The sequence below is a fragment of the Dendropsophus ebraccatus genome, chromosome 7 (genome assembly GCF_027789765.1).
Source record: "Dendropsophus ebraccatus isolate aDenEbr1 chromosome 7, aDenEbr1.pat, whole genome shotgun sequence".
NCBI lineage: Eukaryota > Metazoa > Chordata > Amphibia > Anura > Hylidae > Dendropsophus > Dendropsophus ebraccatus.
In genome coordinates this window covers 49703300-49728858 of record NC_091460.1, presented here as the reverse complement: position 1 = coordinate 49728858, position 25559 = coordinate 49703300, and the positions used below count along the sequence as shown (strand labels likewise).

Sequence of the window (25559 nt, the reverse complement as noted above, 5' to 3'; positions counted from 1 at the left end):
CTCCATCTGCGGCGTCCTCACTGTCGCTCATGCGCCCCGCTTCACAAATTTAAAGAGACAGTGCGTCCCTGATTGGTAGTATGCACCAAACACCTCCCTATAAATTCCAGCCCTGCCCTGACCCTAGTGTTGGAGCTCTGCATGCTTCCCTTAGCGTGTGGTTCTAGCTCTCCATTGTTCCTGCCCATTGTTCCTGCCCATGGTTCCTGCCCTGCTGTGTTCCTGCTGCCTGCAGTTCCAACCATGTGTCCTGCTGTGTTCTTGCTGCCTGCAGTTTCAGACGTAAATCCTGCTGTGATCCAGCCTGCCTGTCTACGTGTCTCCAGCTGCACCTCACCTGCCGCAGTTAGCAAGCCTAGCAAGGGGTAGCAATCTTGGGGTTGCCTGCCGCAGCAAGTCCATCCTGCTTCGTGGCGGGCACTAGTGAAGACCAGCGGCCTCTTAGACTCCGCTTCATGGTGTGGCTTACACTATAGCTAGCGGTGGTACAGTGGATCCACAACTCCAGAAGTTACACCCAGCCCCCTCCGGTCTGTTTGCGGCTGCCAAAGGTGGCCAGGAAGCGGAATACAGACAGACCAGTTGTCAGTTTGTGTAACTTCCATTGACTTAAGACTTGAGTCAATGGTGTAGTAAGAGAAGAACTTCATGAACCAGATAGATAATCATTGGCTTCTTTTACAGAGATAGAAATGACAGTTTAATGTTTCTGATAATCTATCTGGCCCATAAAGTTGGGCCAGTTGTTGGCCTTACTCAAGCTCTGGTGTACTATGGAAAAAATGTACTAAATATTCAAAGTACTGTCAATTAGTAATTCATTTCCAGGTAGAACTATATAGTCATCATATAAATCTGGCCTCTTTTATTATATCCAATGATTATTGCCCTGGCAGCAGCAGCCTGACACTTGTTACTGTTCAGTTTGCCGTCTATGCTAGAGGAAGAAGCAAAGATTCCAATTAATTCCAAATTTATTGTGTACCTTCTAAAAGCATTAATGGATATCCCGATGCATTTTGGACTTAAGGAGCAGTTCCGATGCAGTTAGTCTTTGGCTCCACGGTCCGTTGAGACTGTTAGGAGCACTGCCTGCCCCCTAATGCCGAGACGGCCTGCCCCTATAGAGCCTGTGCCAGACTCAATCAGCAGAGCGCCGATTGGACCGCATAGGGAAAGGTATGAGACTTCTAGCGGTCCGTGAAAGCGATCAGGACCCCCGCAGCCACACTTCGAGGGTCCCGATCAGTAAGTGACAGGCGCTGCTCCTGTCACTTACACTTAAATGCCGCAATTGCGTTTAAGGGGTTAATGACGATTGCGCTGCAGCCTGTCATTAACGGTGAGGGCCCGGCTGCTCACTGCAGCTGGCCCCCACCTGCTATGAAGCGCGCTCCACTCTGGAGCACTCTTCATAGCTCCTTAGAGACGCAGGATCCATCTATCCATCTATGACATAACTGTACGTCCAGGGTCGTCTAGGGGTTAATCATGGATGAAGCTTTTATAATCTGATAAAACTCAGCAATCACTGAGCTCAGGGAGATGAGTGAAAAAAATCCAATGAAGAGTCTCCATTGATACAGTACATTTCCCCCCTTTATATATGCAAAAAAGGGTCAGTGGAGCCTCAGTTGCAAGTCTCAAAACACAGGAATAGCCAGATATCCCTCCTGGGAAGGATACCTGTCACCAAGGGGTGCCTCCCAGTGGGGAGATCACCAAACCACCCTAATACATAGCCCCTTAAGTCTCACTTGGTTGCGAGTATTGGAAACACCAGGGTGGCCCCTTTTGCCTCAAAGTCTAACTCAATTGCATTGCAAGTATTGCAACATGACAAGGAATTACCAAAGACAGACAGCTGTTTTGGGGTATTTGCCCTTCGTCAGTGGGAGCAGGAGCAATGAAGAGTAGATCAACAAAACAGCAATCATTGAGCTTAGGAAGATTAGTGAAAAAAAATCAAAGAAGCACTCACTAAAGAATCTCAATTGATACATTGCCCCCAATAAATTTAAATATAATCTGATGCTTACATATGCCACCTGATATGCGAACTGATAAACATATAGAAGCAGTAGGGGCTCCTAGAGAAACATGTGTCACCAGAAACTCTGGAAAAGCCAGGGAAAGTTTGCAGTCTGGTAAAGTTGCCATTGATTTGATACAAGGATTATAATATGCATCTGTTTCCTGCAGAGCGTCTAACCTTTTATATTACTAGTATATATCTTTTTATGACAAACGGGGATGTGTTGCGAGGGAGCTGAAAATAAGTGGGAGCAAACAGAATGAAAGTGAGATAAATCATAGTGTAGGAGGCCATTGTCTAGACAATTTCTTTATTCTGTTCTTTTCTTAATGCCAAGTGGTATTATACGTGGCATAGTAGCAGCGTTATAATGTACTACATGCACCCTGCTGTGACCTGCTTAACAGTACCATAAAATGAGATATATAACCATAAGAAATTTGAGGATGCATATAAAGTAGCATAAAAGCTCTGAGTCACTGCACAGCAACAACCACAGGTAATGACAGCTATGTGTAATAAAGTTTCTGAGGTGTAATTGTTATCTAGGTAGTAATCACAGATAGACCGCATGGCATTCTTCTAGCTGTATCTAACTTTGCAAAACTTAAGCTGAGGAAAGCTTAGAGGAAAGATTACCCTAAATATAATGCTTGCTGATAGTTATCATTTCCTGAAAACAATTGTATCAACCAAGCGTAGAACTGATCCATATGGTATGTTGTGTTACTGCAAAACTAGTGCAACAGCTCACACTTAATTGTGGTTACACTTGGCTTCTTATGTGGTATGTGTGCACACAGACTTGTGAAAACATTACACTTCGGTGGTGAGTGACCTGTAAGCTACAGCATCAAAAACAAAACTTGTCTTGGAGGACTTTAATAAAAAGCAACAAAAAGCCTTTGTTACCTGTTACACGGGCAGTGGTAGGCCATGAGTAGTGTAGGGATCTTCCCGGGGGATGGTGTGTTAGGACACAGTTCAGGCAGCAAACTTGGACTTTGTATTTGTAGCATAAACGGTCCAGCAACATAAATACAGCAACACCGTGCATTGATAATAAAACAAAACAAAAAGGTCTTGCCCGTCTGGGCACTTACTAACACAGGTCACCTAACTGTCACTTCCATAGGCGGTATCGTGGAGTGTGAATAGGCCCCAGCAGTGATAGAACTCCTTGCTCCCAGGAAACACAGCATGCAGGCTGTTCACCCTGGCTGAGAGCAATCTCCTCTAGCTCTGTGGAGCTTTTACCCTGCTGCAGGCTTAACAAGGCACACCTGCCTGCAACACCCGAACTGGACCGGGGGAGGGGAATGGCAGGTCCCACTACCAACCTACCCACCATTCCAGTAAATCCAGGCCCGGAACATGGAAAAAACCCTCAGCAGCATAACACTGCTGAGTGACAGATCTCACCTGGATTGACCATCTCACCATATGCCTTAGCCTGGGTGAGATGTACCTCCCCTCAAATACTTCTCCAGTGACATGTCTACATATCCCCCCCCTCTTTTCCAGACCGGAGGGCTGAGCATTCTGTCCCCACAGACAGTGTACCCTTGATAGGGCATCAGCATTTGCCTGTAACTTTCCTGGCCTGTGTTCCACCGTGAAATTAAAGTTTTGGAGGGACAGAAACCATCTAGTTACCCTCGCATTTTTCTCCTTGTTAACCTTCATCCATGTTAGGGGGGCATGGTCGGTCACTAGCTTAAATTTTCTGCCCAGCAGGTAGTACCTCAGGGACTCTAGGGCCCATTTCACTGCCAGACACTCTCGCTCAACAATGGCGTAGTTTTTCTCGGCCGGGGATAGCTTCCTGCTTAAGTACATCACTGGGTGCTCCTCGCCATTCACGACCTGTGAGAGGACGGCACCTAACCCTGTGTTGGAGGCATCTGTCTGGACCAGAAATTCTTGCCTAAAGTCAGGGGTAACTAGTACAGGTTGTTGACACAAGGCAGATTTAAGGCTTTGAAAAGCCTTCTCGGCCTCTGGAGTCCATGTCACCATTGCGGACTTCGCACCCTTTGTCAGGTCAGTTAGCGGGGCTGCAACTGTGGCAAAGTTTGGCACAAACCTACGGTAATAGCCCGTAATACCCAGGAAAGCTCTGACCTGTTTCTTTGTGAGGGGTTTGGGCCAATTCTGTATTGCCTCAATTTTATTCAGTTGTGGTTTCACTAACCCCCTCCCAATAATGTATCCCAGGTATTTGGCCTCCTCTAAGGCTAGTGCACACTTCTCTGCATTGATGGTTAACCCCGCATCACTTATGGCATCTAATACCGCCTGGACCTTACAGAGGTGACTTTCCCAATCAGGGCTAAAAATGACCACATCATCGAGGTAGGCAGCAGAGTAGTCCCGATGTGGTCGCAGGATCAAGTCCATCAACCTCTGAAAAGTGGCAGGGGCTCCATGTAACCCGAATGGCATCACTACATATTGGAAGAGCCCATCAGGGGTGGAGAATGCGGTCTTCTCTCTAGCCTTAGGAGTGAGTGGGATCTTCCAGTAGCCCTTTGTGAGATCGAGGGTAGTTATGTACCTGGCATTACCCATCCTTTCGATCAACTCATCTACCCTGGGCATGGGGTAGGCATCGAACTTGGAGATCTCATTTAACTTTCTAAAATCATTACAGAACCTCCAAGTTCCATTGGGCTTTGGGATTAACACAATCGGGCTGGACCACTCGCTCTGGGACACCTCAATGACTCCTAGGTCAAGCATACGTTTTACCTCAGAGGATACCGCCTCCCTCCGTGCTTCTGGTATCCTATAGGGCTTAAGGTTTACTCTGCTTCTAGGCTCAGTTTCAATATGATGACTAATGAGATGCGTACGCCCTGGGAGGTCAGAAAACTTGTCTTTATTTTTCTGCAGGAATTCCTTAGCTTCCTGCTTCTGGGATACTGACAGGGTGTCACCAATCCTGACCGGAGGGATTGGTGGTGACAGATGACCAACAGGCTTTGTCGCCACCAAGGATTCCCTGTCTTTCCAGGGCTTGATCAAGTTTATGTGATAAACTTGGAAAGGCTTCCTTCTACCTGGTTGGTGTACCTTGTAGTTGACCTCACTGATCTTCTCTACAATTTCATAGGGACCGTGCCACTTTGCTAAGAATTTGCTTTCTACCGTGGGAACAAGTATGAGTACCCGCTCACCTGGGCTAAATGTCCTGATTCTTGCAGAACGATTGTAAATTCTGCTTTGGCTCTCTTGCGCCCTCTGGAGGTGTTCCCTTACTAGGGGCATTACAGTGGCTATACGGTCCTGCATTTGTGCTACATGCTCTATAACACTCTTGTATGGGGTGGACTCACTTTCCCATGTCTCTTTCGCTATACCCAATAAACCCCTAGGGTGACGACCATAGACTAATTGGAAGGGAGAGAACCCTGTGGATGCTTGGGGCACTTCCCTAATAGAAAACATCAGGTAAGGTAGTAAGTGATCCCAATCCCGACCATCCTTTTCCACCACTTTTTTTAACATATGTTTCAGGGTCTTATTAAACCTCTCCACTAACCCGTCTGTCTGTGGGTGATATACAGAGGTACGTAGTTGTGAGATTTTAAACAGTTTGCATAGCTCTTTCATCACCTTTCACATAAATGGGGTACCTTGGTCAGTCAAGATTTCTTTGGGGATCCCCACTCTGGAAAACATATAAAACAACTCACGGGCAATTGTTTTAGACGCAGTGTTTCTTAGGGGTACAGCCTCAGGATAGCGGGTTGCGTAGTCTAAGACCACCAAAATGTACTGGTGTCCCCTTGCCGACTTTACAATGGGACCCACCAAGTCCATTGCAATGCGGTCAAAAGGTACCTCTATGATGGGGAGCGAAACCAACGGGCTGCGGAAATGCGACACTGGGGCGCTAAGCTGACAAGTGGGGCACGACTCACAGTATTTTTTTATGTCAGCATAAATCGCAGGCCAATAAAACCTCTGGAGGACTCTCTCCTGTGTTTTATCTGTCCCCAAGTGGCCCCCAAGGACATGATTATGGGCCATGTCGAGTACCTGACGCCGGTACGACTTAGGCACCAGAAGCTGTTCCACAACCTCATCATTAATCTTAGTGACTCTATAGTAGAGATCATTAGTCACAGAAAAATGTGGAAACTTTTTCTCAGCTTCTGGTTCCTGAGGTACCCCATTCATAACAGTGGCCTGCTCTCTCGCATTTTTGAGAGTGGGGTCCTGTAATTGTGCAGTACCAAAATTATCCCTAGACACCTCTAAGTCGGGAACATTCTGGTCAGTGGGAGGAGCCTCTTCCTCACCAGCCAGGACCTGCAAAGGAAAAGCATTTTCATCCTGTACATTTTTATCATTTACCATGGGTAATGCAATAGACTTAGGGGTATCCTCACTCCTTTCAGGGGATTGTTGTTTTCCCCATAGAGCCCAGAACAATGGAAAATCACGCCCCAATATCACATTATGCATAAGGTTTTTAACCACACCCACTTCATACTGTACAGCGCCTAGTTCAGTCCCGACATTAGCCAGAACTATAGGGTAAACCTTTGTATCACCATGTATGCACACCACACTCATATGTCTTTTTGGCACAAAGTCCCCAGTCACCAGGCTGGCATGCACCAAGGTGACAAGGCTTCCTGAGTCCAGCAACGCCTTAACAGGGAAGTTATTGACAGTAATGTGGCAGACTTGCGGTTCAGTCTCTAGTCCAGTGACCGCAACAAGAGACGGTTCCGCAAATAGCGACTGACGCCGGCTAGCGTCACACTCCATGGGCTCAGTGGTAAGAGGGGAATGGGCAGACACATGTCCCGTCTCATGGCATCTCCAGCACTGGATAGGGCCTGGTCTCCTTGGCAGGGAGTCCTTTTTAGGGCCACTTAGCCACCGGGGACCATCACCAGTCTTTTGCACCTGAGTTACCTCCTGAGCGCTCTTCCCTCTATCGGCACCCCTCCACACTCCCCCAATAGATGGAAGTCTCTTACCAGATGATGGCACAGATCTGGCACTCCGGGGAGGTGACGGTGCTGCAGGAACATCACGGAGGTAGTCCTCGGTCGCCTGGAACCTCTCCACAAGGCTGACGAGTTCGTCGGCACTCCTAGGGTCGCCTTGTCCCACCCAGCGTTGTAGATCAGCAGGAAGGGCACGGAGGTAGCGATCCATCACGACCCTCTCTAGGATCTGGGCAGGAGTAGAGGTGTCTGGCTCCAACCACTTTCTTGCCAAATGGATCAGGTCGTACATCTGGGACCTCGCTGACTTGTCCAGACTGTAGCTCCAGTTGCGGACCCTCCGGGCACGGACAGCAGCAGTAACTCCTAGTCGGGCGAGTATCTCTGCTTTTAGCCGAGGATAGTCTTTGACCTCTTGCTCACTGAGGTCATAATAGGCCTTTTGAGGTTCGCCTGTTAAATAAGGCGCAATCACTTCTGCCCACTCAGTGGAGGGTAACTTCTCTCGCTCAGCCACCCGCTCAAAGACAGTTAAGTAGGCCTCAATATCATCATCAGCAGTCATCTTTTGCAGCGCACGCTGCACGGCTCTTTTCACAGACAAAGTCTCTGGCGCGGCTGCGGCCACCAGCTGGGGATTAGCACCTGCAGACGCCTCCTGCTTTGCTATCAGGTGCTCAATAAGTCTCTGTTGTTGAGCCATCGCCTGTTCATGGCGCAGGTTAGCGTCTGTTAGAGCCTGTTGTTGCAGCCTATTAGCCTGCTCATGGCGCAGGTTAGCGTCTGTCAGAGCCTGTTGTTGCTGCAAACTCACTTGCATTAACTGCTTCATCATCTCCTCCATGTTGCTTGGCTGTTTTTGGAGTGAAGCAGCAGCCTTCACCCAGGACATAAGCAGCTGTAGCCAAGTTGATGCACACCGTTGCCCCTAGCAACCGTTTTGCCCGCTCCGCAGCACCAATTGTAGGGATCTTCCCGGGGGATGGTGTGTTAGGACACAGTTCAGGCAGCAAACTTGGACTTAAAAACAGCTTTGGTGTTTATTTGTAGCATAAACGGCAACATAAATACAGCAACACCGTGCATTGATAATAAAACAAAACAAAAAGGTCTTGCCCGTCTGGGCACTTACTAACACAGGTCACCTAACTGTCACTTCCATAGGCTGTATCGTGGAGTGTGAATAGGCCCCAGCAGTGATAGAACTCCTTGCTCCCAGGAAACACAGCATGCAGGCTGTTCACCCTGGCTGAGAGCAATCTCCTCTAGCTCTGTGGAGCTTTTACCCTGCTGCAGGCTTAACAAGGCACACCTGCCTGCAACACCCGAACTGGACCGGGGGAGGGGAATGGCAGGTCCCACTACCAACCTACCCACCATTCCAGTAAATCCAGGCCCGGAACATGGAAAAAACCCTCAGCAGCATAACACTGCTGAGTGACAGATCTCACCTGGATTCACCATCTCACCATATGCCTTAGCATGGGTGAGATGTACCTCCCCTCAAATACTTCTCCAGTGACATGTCTACAGTAGCCAAAAACCCTGTGTGTACAAGAGTGTGCAAAAATTTTACAGGAAACTAAATATGCCCTAGTTACATTAGATGGTCAAGTCCTTAGAACACTAGATGCCACAAGTAAGAGATTTATCTCTAGAAGCATTACGTCTGGAGGCACTGTGCAATGGCATATATTGTAAATTACCCCTAAAGCCATACACATGACAGCAGAAGGATCATCCAGCCACAAGTTATCTCTCCCATCCTCAAGAGTTGCTGTGTTCTATATGGGAAGGGTAAGCATTGGCAAGCATTGGCTGTGGTTTCTCTCTACCAGAACAATGGTACATCATCTGTCATCATCTGACATCATCTTGTAGTGTCCCAGCACAGGTTTGCCACTAGGGGATGAAGGAGATTGTATTGTGTATTTTTCCTCACTAGGTGTCACTGTTGTATTTATTGTATGTACTGTACTATGAACAGCTGAAGGTCTCATGGGTTAACTACTGTTTGTCACGTGTTATGTTTCCTCCTATCTCAGGTGCAGGCTTGTTTCCCTCACTTTTCCTCCTATCCTATCTATTCTCTCTTCTCCACACACAGCCCCACCAATCACAGGTTAGCTAAATTGTCCTTACAAAAAGGAGCTAGTTCCTAGTGGGAGGGTCTTCTTGTTGAGTCAGTGGAGAGAGACAGACACAAATAGCACAGTTCCTGCTGCAGTGAAGCCAGGGCCCGGTTTAGGCCAGGACCCTTGCCAGGGATCTAGAGACCTATTTTTCTTATGCTGTTAACTACTGCTAGCATGCACTGCTAGAGATCTAAGGAGGGATTGACATCCTCTGAGGAAAACCTTGTCCATGCAAGGGATACCCTCTGAAACACACAGGGCACTCACTTGGAGTTAGGCACTGGCCCCAATAGGACAAAAAGAGTGTATGCTGACACATCCTACTGCAATGCAAGGCCGTTCTGGGAAGTCTTGGAAAGTCTGCTCACCCAGCGCATAGACCTGGGACCCCGTACTGCCCTAGCCAGACGGGTAACCCGACACTATAGGTCAGATTAGTGAATCTATACGTACGAGTATCTTCTTGTTTTACTGCTGTTCTCTACTACACTATCCTGGCAGAGTACATTGCTACATTGGACAGGACCCTTAAGGCACTCCTCTACTCTATCCTGTTCTTGAAACTCTTATTACTACTACCTCCTGCCTACACCTGCAGTTACCAGAAGTGTATTTATTGTGTATTGCACTGCAGTTCTTACCAGCAAACCAAGTTCTCCTGGTTAAGTCACTGTACTCTGGTCAATTATTTCTTGCACCTATACACCTGTGCACATTTGGGTTATCCAAATCTCAAGCACAGTGCCCCTTTGTTCGGGGGGGGGGGGGGGGGGTTCCAACACCACTCCTGGCCATCGTGACAAGTGCCCAAGTGACTTTACACCCACACAGCAGCAACAACACCGCATAGCTACCCCAGCTCACGGCAATCTGTTAGTGGTTGGTTGGGAGGGCCCCATACACCCTATACCAGGTGGGTATGGCTGACAAGTATGATTAAAAGATTAAAAATATACAAATGGATAAAAATGTAACTACACAAATAAATGCTTTGCAAGTCTACCTGTTTGACATTAAAACAGTTCTCCAGTTACATAAAACAGGTATTGTATTATGTATTGTTATATGACTATAGTGACATATTGCCATGGCTCTAACCACATTCTACTGTGTACTCACATTACTCATAAGTTGACTTATCATCTTCCCTTCCAGTCTGAGGTAGTATCATGTAATCATTACCATAGTCTGGTGCAGGGAAATGGTGAAAAAATACATACTTGGAATCCATTAGGTTGACTGGGGTCAATGGTTTCTAAATAAATGAATGTACAGTAAACTCCCACCTTGTACCGGCTGCAGGAAAATATAATTTTATTATGTTGTTTTATGTGGTGAAGGAAGCATGGGATTAGGAGCACTATATCAGAAGAAAACAGAGATCCAACTCAGAGAAAGAATTTTAGACATCTACTGTTCTTTCAACAAAATCCATGCTACTTGCACATGTAGCTCTTTTTTTAAATAGTAAATGAAAGGAAAAAAATAAGCTTGATAAGAGGAAGAAGAAGCACCTTTCTCTGATTAGATATATATAACAAAGGTTCTAACAAGTAGATGGCTGACATGGAGGTGCATGTGACCTGCCCCGCCCCCCAGTGTCCACCATAGGCATATACAGGCTCAGTGGTGGACACTGGGGGGCGGATCATGGTCACATGCTCCTCCATGTCCGCCATCTTATGGACAGAAACACCACAGAGCAGGGCTGCACTGCCTAAAAGGAGGGGAGTCTGATTTTAGCTCTCTGAGGTACACAGGGAGCTGTTGTCAGTATATACAGTGAGTACACTTACTAAGGCCAGGTTCAGACCTTGTAACTAACTGTGCGGCTGTATTTGCGGCTGTAATTGTGCGGCGGTATTTTTGGTGGTTCATGCGTACGCTGGAAAGTATAGGATATACGGCTGCACAGTGCACACTATGTATGAATCTACGGCCCGATCGTTAACGGACCCGTAAAAAATGAACAAGACCATTGTTTGCGGCTGGACATGCGGCCGAGGATTGACAGGCGGTCCGTACGGAGTACTTCAAAAATAGCCGGCAATGATGCCGAATGCCGATGCCTCTAATAGTTAATATATTCAATTAATAAAACACATTCTCTTTGTAATAAAGTCCCTTTCGTTGGTCAATAATTTAATTCTAACGAATCCATCATTTTGCAATTAAATATACTGTTAAAATAAATAGATATATAAATAAATGTATATTTATATATATATTTATTTTTTGACAGTATATTTAATTGCACAATGATGGATTTGTTAGAATTAAATTATTGACCAACGAAACTGAATTTATTTCAACGAAATTGTGTTTTATTAATTAAATATTAATTAGTACAGGAAGCTCCATAAGCCGTTAATTCATATGCCGGCAATAGAGCTTTCTGTACTAATCATCACTTTACTTTAATGAAAACATCAAATGTTTCTTCTAATTATGTTATCACAATAGCATTATTAGAAGAAACATTTAGAATTATATGTGCGCTCAGCTGATTGGCTGATCGGCTCAGCGCACATATAATGAGCCGGTCCGCAGTACAGTGACTTCATTGTGCTGCGGACCAGCGAAGAGGACACATCGGGGTGAGTATAGAGCTCTCCCCACCCCCTCCCCAGCACTGCACCCCTCCCAGCAAGGAAGGGGGGGTCAGTTAACCCCTTCCTTGCTGGGATGGGTGCAGTCTGACATCAGTCTGGCCCCCAAGGGGTTAAGGGGGATGCAATACATCCTCCCTTAACCCCTTGGGGGCCAGACTGTAAGCAGCGGTCTGTAAAGATGCTGCATACTGTAAGGAGCACAACACCGATCACAATGATGGGTGTTGTGCTCCTGTTTGTGTTTTTTGTGTGTTTCTCCCTTTTTGTTTTTCAGATATCGGTATCCTGTGGATTACATCGGATTCCGTGGACTACGTCGATGACCAGCGTTTTTTTTAATGTTTTTTTTTTTAATAAAATGGTCAATTAGGGGTGTGGGGGTGTTTTTATTTGAATAAAAAAAATTTTAACTTGTGTCTTGTCTTTATTTCTTTACTTTATAGACTTAGTAGTGGAAGCCGTCTAATAGACGGAATCCATTACTAAGTTGGGGCCTAGTGTTAGCCGGTATAAAATGGCTAACCCTAACCCCCTATTATTACCCCAGTACCCAATGCCACCAGGGGTACTGGGAAAAGCCGGGTGCCAGTGGTCCCGAAGCGTCAAAATTGGCGCTCCTGGACCGGGAGGCAGCAGGCTGGTAAGATTTAGGCTGGGGAGGGCCTAAACCAATGGCTCTTCCCACCCTGGTGTTACCAGGCTGCTGTCGTTTGGTTTTTAACCCGGCTGGTTATAAAAATAGGGGGGACCCTATGCGGTTTTTTTAAATTATTTATTTATTTAAAAAAAACCGCATAGGGTCCCCCCTATTTTTATAACCAGCCGGGTTAAAAACCAAACGACAGCAGCCTGGTAACACCAGAGTGGGAAGAGCCATTGTTTTAGGCCCTCCCCAGCCTAAATCTTACCAGCCTGCTGCCGCCCGGTCCAGGAGCGCCAATTTTGACGCTCCGGGACCACTGGCACCCGGCTCTTCCCAGTACCCCTGGTGGCATTGGGTACTGGGGTAATAATAGGGGGTTAGTGTTAGCCATTTTATACCGGCTAACACTAGGCCCCAACTTAGTAATGGATTCCGTCTATTAGACGGCTTCCACTACTAAGTCTATAAAGTAAAGAAATAAAGACAAGACACAAGTTAAAATTTTTTTTTATTCAAATAAGAACACCCCCACACCCCTCATTGACCATTTTATTAAAAAAAAACATTAAAAAAACGCTGGTCATCGACGTAGTCCACGGAATCCGATGTAATCCACAGGATACCGATATCTGAAAAACAAAAAGGGAGAAACACACAAAAAACACACAAACAGGAGCACAACACCCATCATTGTGAGCGGTGTTGTGCTCCTTACAGTATGCAGCATCTTTACAGATCGCTGCTTACAGTCTGGCCCCCAAGGGGTTAAGGGAGGATGTATTGAGTCACTGTGCTGCGGACCGGCTCATTATATGTGCGCTGAGCCGATCAGCGAATCAGCTGAGCGCACATATAATTCTAAATGTTTCTTCTAATAATGTTATTGTGATAACATAATTAGAAGAAACATTTGATGTTTTCATTAAAGTAAAGTGATGATTAGTACAGAATGCTCTATTGCCGGCAATATGAATTAACGGCTTATGGAGCTTCCTGTACTAATTAATATTTAATTAATAAAACACAATTTCGTTGAAATAAATTCAGTTTCGTTGGTCAATAATTTATTTCTAACGAATCCATCATTGTGCAATTAAATATACTGTCAAAAAATAAATATATATTGTAGGGATCTTCCCGGGGGATGGTGTGTTTGGACACAGTTCAGGCAGCAAACTTGGGCTCATAAAACAGCTTTGGGTGTTTATTTGTAGCATAAACAGTCCAGTAACATAAATACAGCAACACCGTGCAGTGAGAATAAACAAAACAAAAAGTCCTGCCCGTCTGGGCGCTTACTAATACAGCAGGTTACCTCTCTGGCACTTCAGTGATCAGTATTGCGGGGTGTGAACAGGCCCCAGCAGCGGCTGTCTTCCCAGCTCTCACCAAACAGCATGCAGGCTGTTCACTCCTGGCTGAGAGAGAGACCTGTACACTGAGCACAGCTTTTGCCTTCTCAGGCTGATTGGGATCAGAGCTCACCTGATCCCAAAACCCACACTGGATCGAGGGGGAGGGAATGGCAAGTCCCACTACCAAAACCTACCTGCCATTCCATGTAAGTCCAGGCCCGGCAATAATAAATAATAGCTCAGCAGCATAACACTGCTGAGCACAGATGCCTCCTGGACTCACCATCTCACACTGTGTATCAACCTGGGTGAGATGTACATCCCCTCGAGCACTTTACCAGTGACATGTCCACATATCCCCCCCCTCTTCTTCAGACCGGAGGGCTGAGCGTATTGTCCCCACAGGCAGTGTACCCTTGATAGGGCGTCAGCATTTGCCTGTAATTTCCCTGGCCGGTGTTCCACAGTGAAATTAAAGTTTTGTAGGGACAGAAACCACCTAGTCACCCTTGCATTCTTCTCCTTGTTTATTTTCATCCATGTTAGGGGGGCATGGTCTGTCACTAACTTAAACCTCCTGCCTAGTAGGTAGTACCTCAGGGATTCTAGGGCCCACTTCACTGCCAGACATTCTCGCTCAACTATGGCGTAGTTTTTCTCGGCCGGGGATAGCTTCCTACTTAAGTACATCACCGGGTGCTCCTCGCCATTCACGACCTGTGAGAGGACGGCACCTAACCCTGTGTTAGAGGCGTCTGTCTGTACCAAAAAACTCTCGCCTAAAGTCAGGGGTAACTAGCACAGGCTGTTGGCACAGGGCAGACTTGAGGCTTTGAAAAGCCTTCTCGGCCTCTGGAGTCCATGTCACCATTGCGGACTTCGCACCCTTTGTCAGGTCAGTTAGTGGGGCTGCAACTGAGGCAAAATTTTGCACAAACCTACGGTAATAGCCCGTAATACCCAGGAAAGCTCTGACCTGTTTCTTTGTGAGGGGTTGAGGCCAATTCTGTATTGCCTCGATTTTATTTAGTTGTGGTTTCACTAACCCCCTCCCAATAATGTAGCCCAAGTATTTGGCCTCCTCTAAGGCTAGTGCACACTTCTCTGCATTGATGGTTAAACCCGCATCACTTATGGCATCTAACACCGCCTGGACCTTACAGAGGTGACTTTCCCAATCCGTGCTAAAAATGACCACATCATCGAGGTAGGCAGCGGAGTAATCACGATGTGGTCGCAGAATCAAGTCCATCAACCTCTGAAAAGTGGCAGGGGCTCCATGTAACCCGAATGGCATCACTACATATTGGAAGAGCCCATCAGGGGTGGAGAATGCAGTCTTCTCTCTAGCCTTAGGAGTGAGTGGGATCTGCCAGTAGCCCTTAGTGAGATCGAGGGTAGTTATGTACCTGGCATTACCCATCCTTTCTATCAACTCATCTACCCTGGGCATGGGGTAGGCATCGAACTTGGAGATCTCATTTAACTTTCTAAAATCATTACAGAACCTCCAAGTTCCATTGGGCTTTGGGATTAACACAATCGGGCTGGACCACTCGCTCTGGGACACCTCAATGACTCCTAGGTCAAGCATACGTTTTACCTCGGATGATACCGCCTCCCTCCGGGCTTCTGGTATCCTATAGGGCTTAAGGTTTACTCTGCTTCTAGGCTCAGTTTCAATATGATGACTAATGAGATGCGTACGCCCTGGTAGGTCAGAAAACTTGTTTTTATTTTTCTGCAGGAACTCCTTAGCTTCCTGCTTCTGGGATACTGATAGGGTGTCACCAATCCTGACCGGAGGGATTGGTGGTGACAGATGACCAACAGGCTTTGTCGCCACCAAGGATTCCCTGTCTTTCCAGGGCTTGATCAAGTTTATGTGATAAACTTGGAAAGGCTTCCTTCTACCTGGTTGGTGTACCTTGTAGTTGACCTCACTGATCTTCTCTACAATTTCATAGGGACCCTGCCACTTTGCTAAGAATTTGCTTTCTACAGTGGGAACAAGTATGAGTACCCGGTCACCTGGGCTAAATGTCCTGATTCTTGCAGAACGATTGTAAATTCTGCTTTGGCCCTCTTGCGCCCTCTGGAGGTGTTCCCTTACTAGGGGCATTACAGTGGCTATACGGTCCTGCATTTGTGCTACATGCTCTATAACACTCTTGTATGGGGTGGACTCACTTTCCCATGTCTCTTTCGCTATATCCAACAAACCCCTAGGGTGACGACCATAGACTAATTCGAAGGGAGAGAACCCTGTGGACGCTTGGGGTACTTCCCTAATAGAAAACATCAGATAAGGTAGTAAGTGATCCCAATCACGACCATCCTTTTCCACCACTTTTTTTAACATATGTTTCAGGGTTTTATTAAACCTCTCCACTAACCCGTCTGTCTGTGGGTGATATACAGAGGTACGTAGGTGTGAGATTTTAAACAGTTTGCATAGCTCTTTCATCACCTTTGACACAAATGGTGTACCTTGGTCAGTCAAGATTTCCTTGGGGATCCCCACCCTGGAAAACATATAAAACAATTCCCGTGCAATTGTTTTAGAGGTAGTGTTTCTTAGGGGTACAGCCTCAGGATAGCGGGTCGCGTAGTCCAACACCACTAGAATGTACTGGTGTCCCCTAGCCGACTTTACAATGGGACCCACCAAGTCCATTGCGATCCGGTCAAAAGGTACCTCTATGATGGGGAGTGGGACCAAAGGACTGCGAAAATGCGACACTGGAGCGCTAAGCTGACATGTGGGGCACGACTCACAGTATTTTTTTATGTCAGCATAAATCGCAGGCCAATAAAACCTCTGGAGGACTCTCTCCTGTGTTTTATCTGTCCCCAAGTGTCCCCCAAGGACATGATTATGGGCCATGTCGAGTACCTGACGCCGGTACGACTTAGGCACCAGAAGCTGTTCCACCACCTCATCATTAATTTTAGTGACTCTGTAGTAGAGATCATTTGTCATAGAAAAATGTGGAAATTTTTTCTCAGCTTCTGGTTCCTGAGGTACCCCATTCATAACAGTGACCTGCTCTCTCGCATTTTTGAGAGTGGGGTCCTGTAATTGTGCAGTACCAAAATTATCCCTAGACACCTCTAAGTCTGGAACATTTTGCGCAGTGGGAGGAGCCTCTTCCTCACCAGCCAGGACCTGCAAAGGAAAAGCATCATATTCCTCCTGTACATTTTTATCATTTACCGTGGGTAATGCAATAGGCTTAGGGGTCTCCTCACTCCTTTCAGGGGATTGTTGTTTTCCCCATAGAGCCCAGAACAAAGGAAAATCACGCCCCAATATAACATTATGCATAAGGTTTTTAACCACACCCACTTCATATTGTACAGCACCTAGTTCAGTCCCGACATTAGCCCGTACTATAGGGTAAACCTTTGTATCGCCATGTATGCATACCACACTCATATGTCTTGCTGGCACAAAGTCCCCAGTCACCAGGCTGGCATGCACCAGGGTGACAAGGCTTCCTGAGTCCAGCAACGCCTTAACAGGAAAGTCATTTACAGTAATGTTGCAGACTTGTGGTTCAGTCTCTAGTCCAGTGACTGCAACAAAAGACGGCTCCGCAAATAGCGACTGACGCCGGCTAGCGTCACACTCCATGGGCTCAGAGGTAAGAGGGCAATGGGCAGACATATGTCCCGTCTCGTGGCATCTCCAGCACTGGATAGGGCCTGGTCTCCTTGGCAGGGAGTCCTTTTTAGGGCCACTTAGCCACCGGGGTCCCCCACCAGTCTTTTGCCCCTGAGACACCTCCTGAGCGCTCTTCCCTCTATCAGCACCCCTCCACACTCCCCCAATAGATGGAAGTCTCTTACCAGATGATGGCACAGATCTGGCACTCCGGGGAGGTGACGGTGCTGCAGGAACATCACGGAGGTAGTCCTCGGTCGCCTGGAACCTCTCCACAAGGCTGACGAGTTCGTCGGCACTCCTAGGGTCGCCTTGTCCCACCCAGCGTTGTAGATCAGCAGGAAGGGCACGGAGGTAGCGATCCATCACGACCCTCTCTAGGATCTGGGCAGGAGTAGAGGTGTCTGGCTCCAACCATTTTCTTGCCAGATGAATCAGGTCGTACATCTGGGACCTCGCTGACTTGTCCAGACTGTAGCTCCAGTTGCGGACCCTCCGGGCACGGACAGCAGCAGTAACTCCTAGTCGGGCGAGTATCTCTGCTCTTAGCCGAGGATAGTCCTTGACCTCTTGCTCACTGAGGTCATAATAGGCCTTTTGAGGTTCGCCTGTTAAATAGGGAGCAATGACCTCTGCCCACTCAGTGGAGGGTAACTTTTCTCGCTCAGCCACACGCTCAAAGACAGTTAAGTAGGCCTCAACATCGTCATCAGCAGTCATCTTTTGCAGCGCACGCTGCACAGCTCTTCTCACAGACAAAGTCTCTGGCGCGGCTGCTGCCACCAGCTGGGGATTAGCACCTGCAGACGCCTCTTGCTTTGCTATCAGGTGCTCAATAAGTCTCTGTTGTTGAGCCATTGCTTGCTGATGTGCAGCCATTGTCTGTTCATGGCGCAGATTAGCGGCTGCCTGATCCTGTTTAGCGGCTGCCTGAGCCTGTTGTTGTGCGGCCAGTGCCTGTTGTTGTGCGGCCAATGCTTGCTCATGGCGTAGGTTAGCGTCTGTCAGAGCCTGTTGTTGCTGCATATTCACTTGCATTAACTGCTTCATCATCTCCTCCATGTTGCTTGACTGTTTTTGGAGTGAAGCCGCAGCCTTCACCCAGGACATAAGCAGCTGTAGCCAAGTTGATGCACACCGTTGCCCCTAGCAACCGTTTTGCCCGCTCCGCAGCACCAATTGTAGGGATCTTCCCGGGGGATGGTGTGTTTGGACACAGTTCAGGCAGCAAACTTGGGCTCATAAAACAGCTTTGGGTGTTTATTTGTAGCATAAACAGTCCAGTAACATAAATACAGCAACACCGTGCAGTGAGAATAAACAAAACAAAAAGTCCTGCCCGTCTGGGCGCTTACTAATACAGCAGGTTACCTCTCTGGCACTTCAGTGATCAGTATTGCGGGGTGTGAACAGGCCCCAGCAGCGGCTGTCTTCCCAGCTCTCACCAAACAGCATGCAGGCTGTTCACTCCTGGCTGAGAGAGAGACCTGTACACTGAGCACAGCTTTTGCCTTCTCAGGCTGATTGGGATCAGAGCTCACCTGATCCCAAAACCCACACTGGATCGAGGGGGAGGGAATGGCAAGTCCCACTACCAAAACCTACCTGCCATTCCATGTAAGTCCAGGCCCGGCAATAATAAATAATAGCTCAGCAGCATAACACTGCTGAGCACAGATGCCTCCTGGACTCACCATCTCACACTGTGTATCAACCTGGGTGAGATGTACATCCCCTCGAGCACTTTACCAGTGACATGTCCACAATATATAAATATACATTTATTTATATATATATTTATTTTAACAGTATATTTAATTGCAAAATGATGGATTAGTTTAAATTTAATTATTGAACAACGAAAGGAACTTTATTACAACGAAAATGTGTTTTATTATTTTAATAGATTAACCATGAGAGACATCGGCATTACTGCAGAGGATCGCAAACCCCGGTAATAGCAATTCATGTAAACTGTGTTCCCTGCTTTCCCAGATGCATCCAGAGGTGTTTGCATCACTTTCTTAAGATTTTATTTGTTATTTTTAGTTGAACCAGATTTCAAAGTAAATGACCGTATGTTTTGAGCCGCATGACTATTTTTTCCCACGGCCGTAGTTTCATCCGCACATTTACAGCCGCATAAAAAATACAGCCGCACAGTTACATAGTGTGAACCTAGCCTTTTACTGTACACTAAACACATTTTACTATAAAGTGGCCAACCCCTTTAAATCCATGAGCAGCTTAAGGTTAGTGGTAAAGTTGGCCATACACCTTTGATAACTGACACATGAATACTCATTCAGCCGTTAGTTATCTCTCCCATCTAGCCCTGTCCTCCCCATAATCGGGAATGTTTAGCAAGGCCAAGCAAAGCTTTGTACTCTATGGGGCGGGGAACATAGGCGGCAGCCAGAGGGCTTTGATTGCAGCTCATCTATCCCAGAACAAAGGGGTAGGGCAGTGACTTTCCATCTCAACCAACCCCTATCTCTACCAACATCATCTGCCGGTGGTTGATTGGGAGCTGTGTGTATGAAGTGCATTGGGATCTTAAGTCCATACATGGGGGCTTCACTGCATATTTTCTGCACAGATTTTCACTGACTCTGCTATGTTTACAATAGGAGCCAAGTGGATACGATTTGTAAAATCTCAACCACACATCCTGGAAAAAAGCCCCAAAGGGAACCTACCATCAGTGGGGACTTTAACTTAATAACAGGTTAATTGTGTCTGATCCACTGTAGATTTCATAAACATTTTCCCTATTGACTGTAACAAGAAAATTATAAGTCTACAAAGTTAAAGCGACTCTGAACTCACAATCCGCTCCCCCTAGCCGCCTGTCCAGTCGAATATCTGCTTTTAATCCAATATCTGTCCTATGGTCCATTCGGCAGGTGATGCAGTTATTATCCTAAAAAATAACTTTCAAACTTGCAGCCATGTGTAAAAACGGCGAGGCCTAGAGTGTCTGTACCCTAGGCTTGCACCGTTTCCACCCCTCCTCCCCGCCCTCTTCACCATTAGGAACCCCCCCCCGGACAAAATTTCTCCTATTCATCATATGTCTGAACACTGCACAAATCCTGGATCGTTAAGGGACATGTGCAGTGGTCAGACAAGTGATGATTAGGAGAGATCCTGCCTGGGGCATTCCTAATGGTGAAGAGGGCTGGGAGGAAGGCTGGAGAGGCGGCGCAGGTCTAGGGCACAGACACTCTAGGTCACACCAATTTGACACAGGGATGCAAGTTTAAAAGTTGTTTTTAGGACAATAACTGCATCCCTTGCCGAACGGACCCCAGGAGAGATCTTTGATTAAAAGCAGCTATCCAAAGGTACAAGCGGTTGGGGGAGGCAGATTGTAAGTACAGAGTTGCTTTAAATACATTGGAGGGGGCAGGATTTATCATCCCTGCATCCAGCATAAATCACCAAAAAGTTGGGCTGCTTCCCAGTGTCTGTGAGATAGAAGATAAGTAAATGACAATATAGAAGAGCTAACACTTTTTGATAACCCTTTTAAGTAGATGTGTTAATGGTAGTTATTTTTAAATAGGTTAGAGTACCTTTAATTTACTGAGTTCCACAAAAGTCCCCATCTTGTCTACCCCCTTAATGTTTGTACTTATAAGATCACTATCAGAACTGGCACATTCTAATCTTTCCATATGTAGTCATTTGTGGTTTGTGCACAACATGCTAATGACCACAATAAGATTAGCTGACTATTGTGATTGGTTGAAATATATGGAATTAAAAAAAGTGAATCTGAGAAATGAGTCACAGTAACGGAAGGGCGAATTACCTGTGAATAGAAAGTAAAGAGATAAGCTTTCTGCCCTATCTCCCATATCTGAGTGCTATATACTGGGAATAGATGAAAGATAACAAACATTATTATGGACCAAAATTTACTATATTACTTCTAACTGCACTGTGTACAGTAATAGGAGAAAGTCATTTTGAAAGTCAAGCATCAATCCTTTTATATGACTCATCTTATTCTATAAGACTGAGCAAAAGCCACAAGTAGATCCATTAAATCCAGCATATCTGTATGGGCAGGAGTAGAGAGCCCAAACATTTATATCTCACGTCAACTCCTCCATTTGATTGTACAACAAAGCTACCTTCACCTTCCTACTGACCTGATGACTACCATCAACGACTCCAGCTTTCTAAACTCCCTTCTGGGGCCATTTACTTTTTAGAGGAGTAGGATTAAGCTCCTAAATCTTCCCCTTCCAGTAAGTCCCCTGGTCCAAATGGTCTCACCCTTCCCTGTTATAAGTTGCTTTCTTCCCTCCTATAAGATAAGGGGCCATCCCCCTCAACCTGTTGCAGCCCGGTGAATACATTGCCAGTCCACGCTCCAGCTCGCTTCTGGGGCTCCCGGCATCCTGACGTCCTGCTCAGGCCAACAGTGCTCTGTCCCGCCGCAGCCACTGATGTATATACTGTGTATATACCTAATGTGTCCAGCAGGGGGCGCAGTAAAGTGTAGAAATTACATGTAAAAATAAGAGGGAGCAGGGGATGGCGGCATATCAAAAACATTTATGGCTGGAGAGATGCTGGAGGGACATTTGGTGATGCTGCTGGGCAGGGAGGGGTTAATGCAACAGGAGCAGGCACAGAGTTTCCAGTCCGGACATCTACTAGTGGAGAATCTATAAGGGGAGCTGTATCTACCGGAGGCCTGGCAGCGAGGGAGTCACTCAGCAGGAGCCCCTGTAATAAAAATGTAATTTGGCCGGAGTTCTCCTTTAAGTATATTGTTATCAGGCACACATCTGAGAAATGTGCAGCTGCTAAATGTTGTCGCTCCTCGGCTGATCGCTGACACTTTTACATCAATGGATTATTGGCAAAATAAGTATTTCTATTAATGCTTCTTGCTGATATTTGGCCCTGTAAAAAACATATATAAATGTGATGCATGTCCCGCTTTACCCGCCAGGGCTCCTTACATCTGGTAGCAGTGACTGAGTTTCACAGCTGCATCGATGATGTTACATGTCTTTATAGGATGCACAGTCCACAGTCGCACAGTTGATCTCTGACTGCGTTGACTAGTGATAGTAGCCATGTATATAGTAGGCTCGGCCCTCTTCATCTTACCCCAACCTGCGCATAACATATTTCTTGAGTATAAGGGGGGAATGTACCTTTGACAACCCTTTTTTTGTTAGAAGGGTGACCTAAAAGTAAGCTGTTCATAGGATAGGGTCCTATTGTTGAGATTTAAAGCAACAGGCTCCAATCTGTGAGGTACCTCTGCATGATTTCTCCTGTGCTGGACTCATTCTGAAGAAATCACTACCCTAAACCATTAGACTTGCTCCTCACATTCCCAATTTTGAGCATGTATTGAAAATTATTATGCATAACCATAATCCATATTTGATACTGGAGATGAGTAAACTTACAGTATGTTCATGATTGTGCAAAGTTTGCTAAAAGTTTGACGCAAATTTGACACAAACTCAAACCTTGGTAACAGGGGCGTAACTATCACTGTAGCAGCCACAGCGACTGCTATGGGGCCCATCGCATCAGGGGGCCCTGTGGTCTGCTCCTGAAATACACTGGGCCGCCCTGAGCTGTCATCGTTTGCAGCACTTGGGGGAGGGGGGGGCAATCAAAAATATGCTATGGGACCCAGCCATTTCTAGTTACGCCCCTGCACCTGAAGGTTTGCTACAATGTATCAGAGTAGGCGAGCCATCAGTGTTTGATCAGTGTGAATGTGGCTATGTATACTGTACATTCTGTCGGGCAAAAGTGGCGGAATTCCGCTGCAGAATTCGCAGCCGCAAAATGTCGCCAGCTTTCCTTTCATAATGACAGTCTATGGGAGGCCACTTTTGCTCCGTGTGCACGTAGCCTTAGGCTATGTTCACACGGCGTATCAAACCAGCCGTTCCGTGACCCCGGCCGGATCACAGAGCGGCCGGTCTGTGCCTGGATCATCGCGCCCGCATCAGAGCTTCCCATAGCACACAGTGAAGCAAGTGGCCAGAGCCGCTCGCTTCACTGTGTGAACTGACAGGTCTTTCTGCGGCCGGAATTCAGTGAATTCCGGCCGCAGAAAACTGACCTGTCAGTTTTTTCCGATGCCGCATGGGATCCCGGCCGGAGTGTATGCGATGTGTGTACGCTCCTGCCGGGATCCCATTGCCCATAAGGCTATGTCACACACCGCAAAACTATGGCCGTAGTTCTATGTTGACATATGGTTGCTATGGGCAACAAGAAGTATCTTACTATAAGACGACATCAGAAATGTCGTCAGTCACCCCCTGATCCAACAGGACCAGAAAGGGCTGATAACAGAGAATTGTAGCCATTTTGCTATTAGATTTATGTTACACAATGCTAACAAAGCATAATGGTACAAACCACCCAACAATGGAGCCTGATGGATGTCATAGAGAGAGCGCAGCTGTGATCCCTATATATGAGCCAGAGAGGGAAGGAGCTGCAAGCATCAGCCTGTGTGTATAACATAGCCAGTCATCCCTAAGGGAGCCCTGTAATACCACATGTGTCCTGAGGAGGCAGCAGCGCCCCCACCCCTATAAGAGCCCAGAGGAGGGATAACTCCTGTAAGGCCGGGTTCACACATGGCAGAATTCCTGCACATACTGCTCACATTCAGGGAGATTTATTAAAGTTTTAGTTTACAATTTTTGGCATAAATTCTATTCTCCCCCCCCCCCCCCCCCCCCCCTCCCGGCTACAGTATTAGGGAAGAGGGAAGAGCTACATACCTGGACTCTACAAGCTGTCAGGCTCCAGTGACTCCAGGATCAGGATTGCAGCTGTTTACATTCAGTGTCAGTGGTGATGTCATGTTCCCTGTGATGTCATCATAACTGCTGCTCTGTGTAGGTGTGGCCTGACACATTTTCTGTCATTGATAAAAGTACATTGCAGTGGGATTAAACATGGGGACTGATTTATCAAAACTTGTGCAGAGGAGCAGGAAAACAGTTGCCCATAGCAACCAGTCAGACTTTAGAAGGTTTATTCTTAGAGGCCTAGAAATGAAAGAAGCGATCTGATTGGTTGCTATGGGCACCTGCTCCCCTGCTCCTCTGTACAGGCTGTCATAAATCTCCCCCACGGGGTATAACTCAGTTTCAGCCACAGATGCAGTAATGTTATGAAGAGGTTTGTGCCTTTTAATACACTTACAGCATCTTATTATACCTGTGGATTACACAGAGCATTGTCAAGGTTACATACAATTGTCTCCACTTCTTAGCTAAGAGCAGGGCTAGATATGTACAATGTATCAGTATGGAGGCTGCTGAGCTCACAGAGCATTGCTTAGAGGAGTGCCCCTCAAACTGTAAGGCAGGTGTCAGCACTGAGGCGCCTCCTAGTTGTTGGTGAGGCACAGTATTCACAAAAGTAACTATAAGATGCACAGTCCTTTCTCTTCCCAGTATTGACTCATGTTGTTCCTATGTTGATGTTATACAGAGTTTAGGAGCCAAATGAAGGGTAGACTAAGCAATAGTTTGTATTCTTACATGGACTTCCACCACAGATGATGAGACCCCGGCATCCTCTCGGTCAGTCTGGTCAGGCCTAGGCATCACATTGTTCTGTTGGGTGAGGCTCCAGGAGAAACACCGGCCTAGATACAATTGTATTCTCTTCTCAACTTTGAGCAGGACTTGATGTATACAATGAATTAGATTGAACCTGAATCACTTGTAGCATCCAGCGCCCGAGAGATGCTATCTACTGGTGGAAGGATACTTGGGTAGATGCCTAATAGATGCTATATACTGGGAGTAGGGTTAACTTACGGGGGACAGGGGGATTCCCTACAGTTGGATGCCTATTGCATTGGGAGAAACTACATACGGGGAGGGCACTAATTATCAGGGGAGTTTACCTACGGGGATGCCTACTGGAGGTGGGGAGTCCAAACTATCAGGGTGATGCTTAAATGGGGAGTACTATATACTGGGGTGGGGGGGGGGTGCGGGGGTACCTACAGCTATCAACCAGAGAGATAGCTGGGAGGGGATCTGGGGGATTTCTTTATATGGGGGATACTACCTACTTGGGGGCCTACCTGTACATAAGACATATATTCTATATGTCCACAGAGAG

General features: G+C 46.7%; 1 long non-coding RNA gene across 1 annotated transcript in view; it reads right to left on the bottom strand.

Annotated features, from left to right (window-relative positions):
- LOC138796792 (uncharacterized) overlaps positions 1-24284 on the bottom strand; it is a 132860-nt gene extending 108576 nt beyond the window's left edge. Inside the window, exon 1 of the long non-coding RNA XR_011363820.1 lies at positions 24200-24284. This is a non-coding gene — a long non-coding RNA (uncharacterized lncRNA). The remainder of the gene's footprint in view (positions 1-24199) is intronic.
- Positions 24285-25559: the final 1275 nt, after the last annotated feature.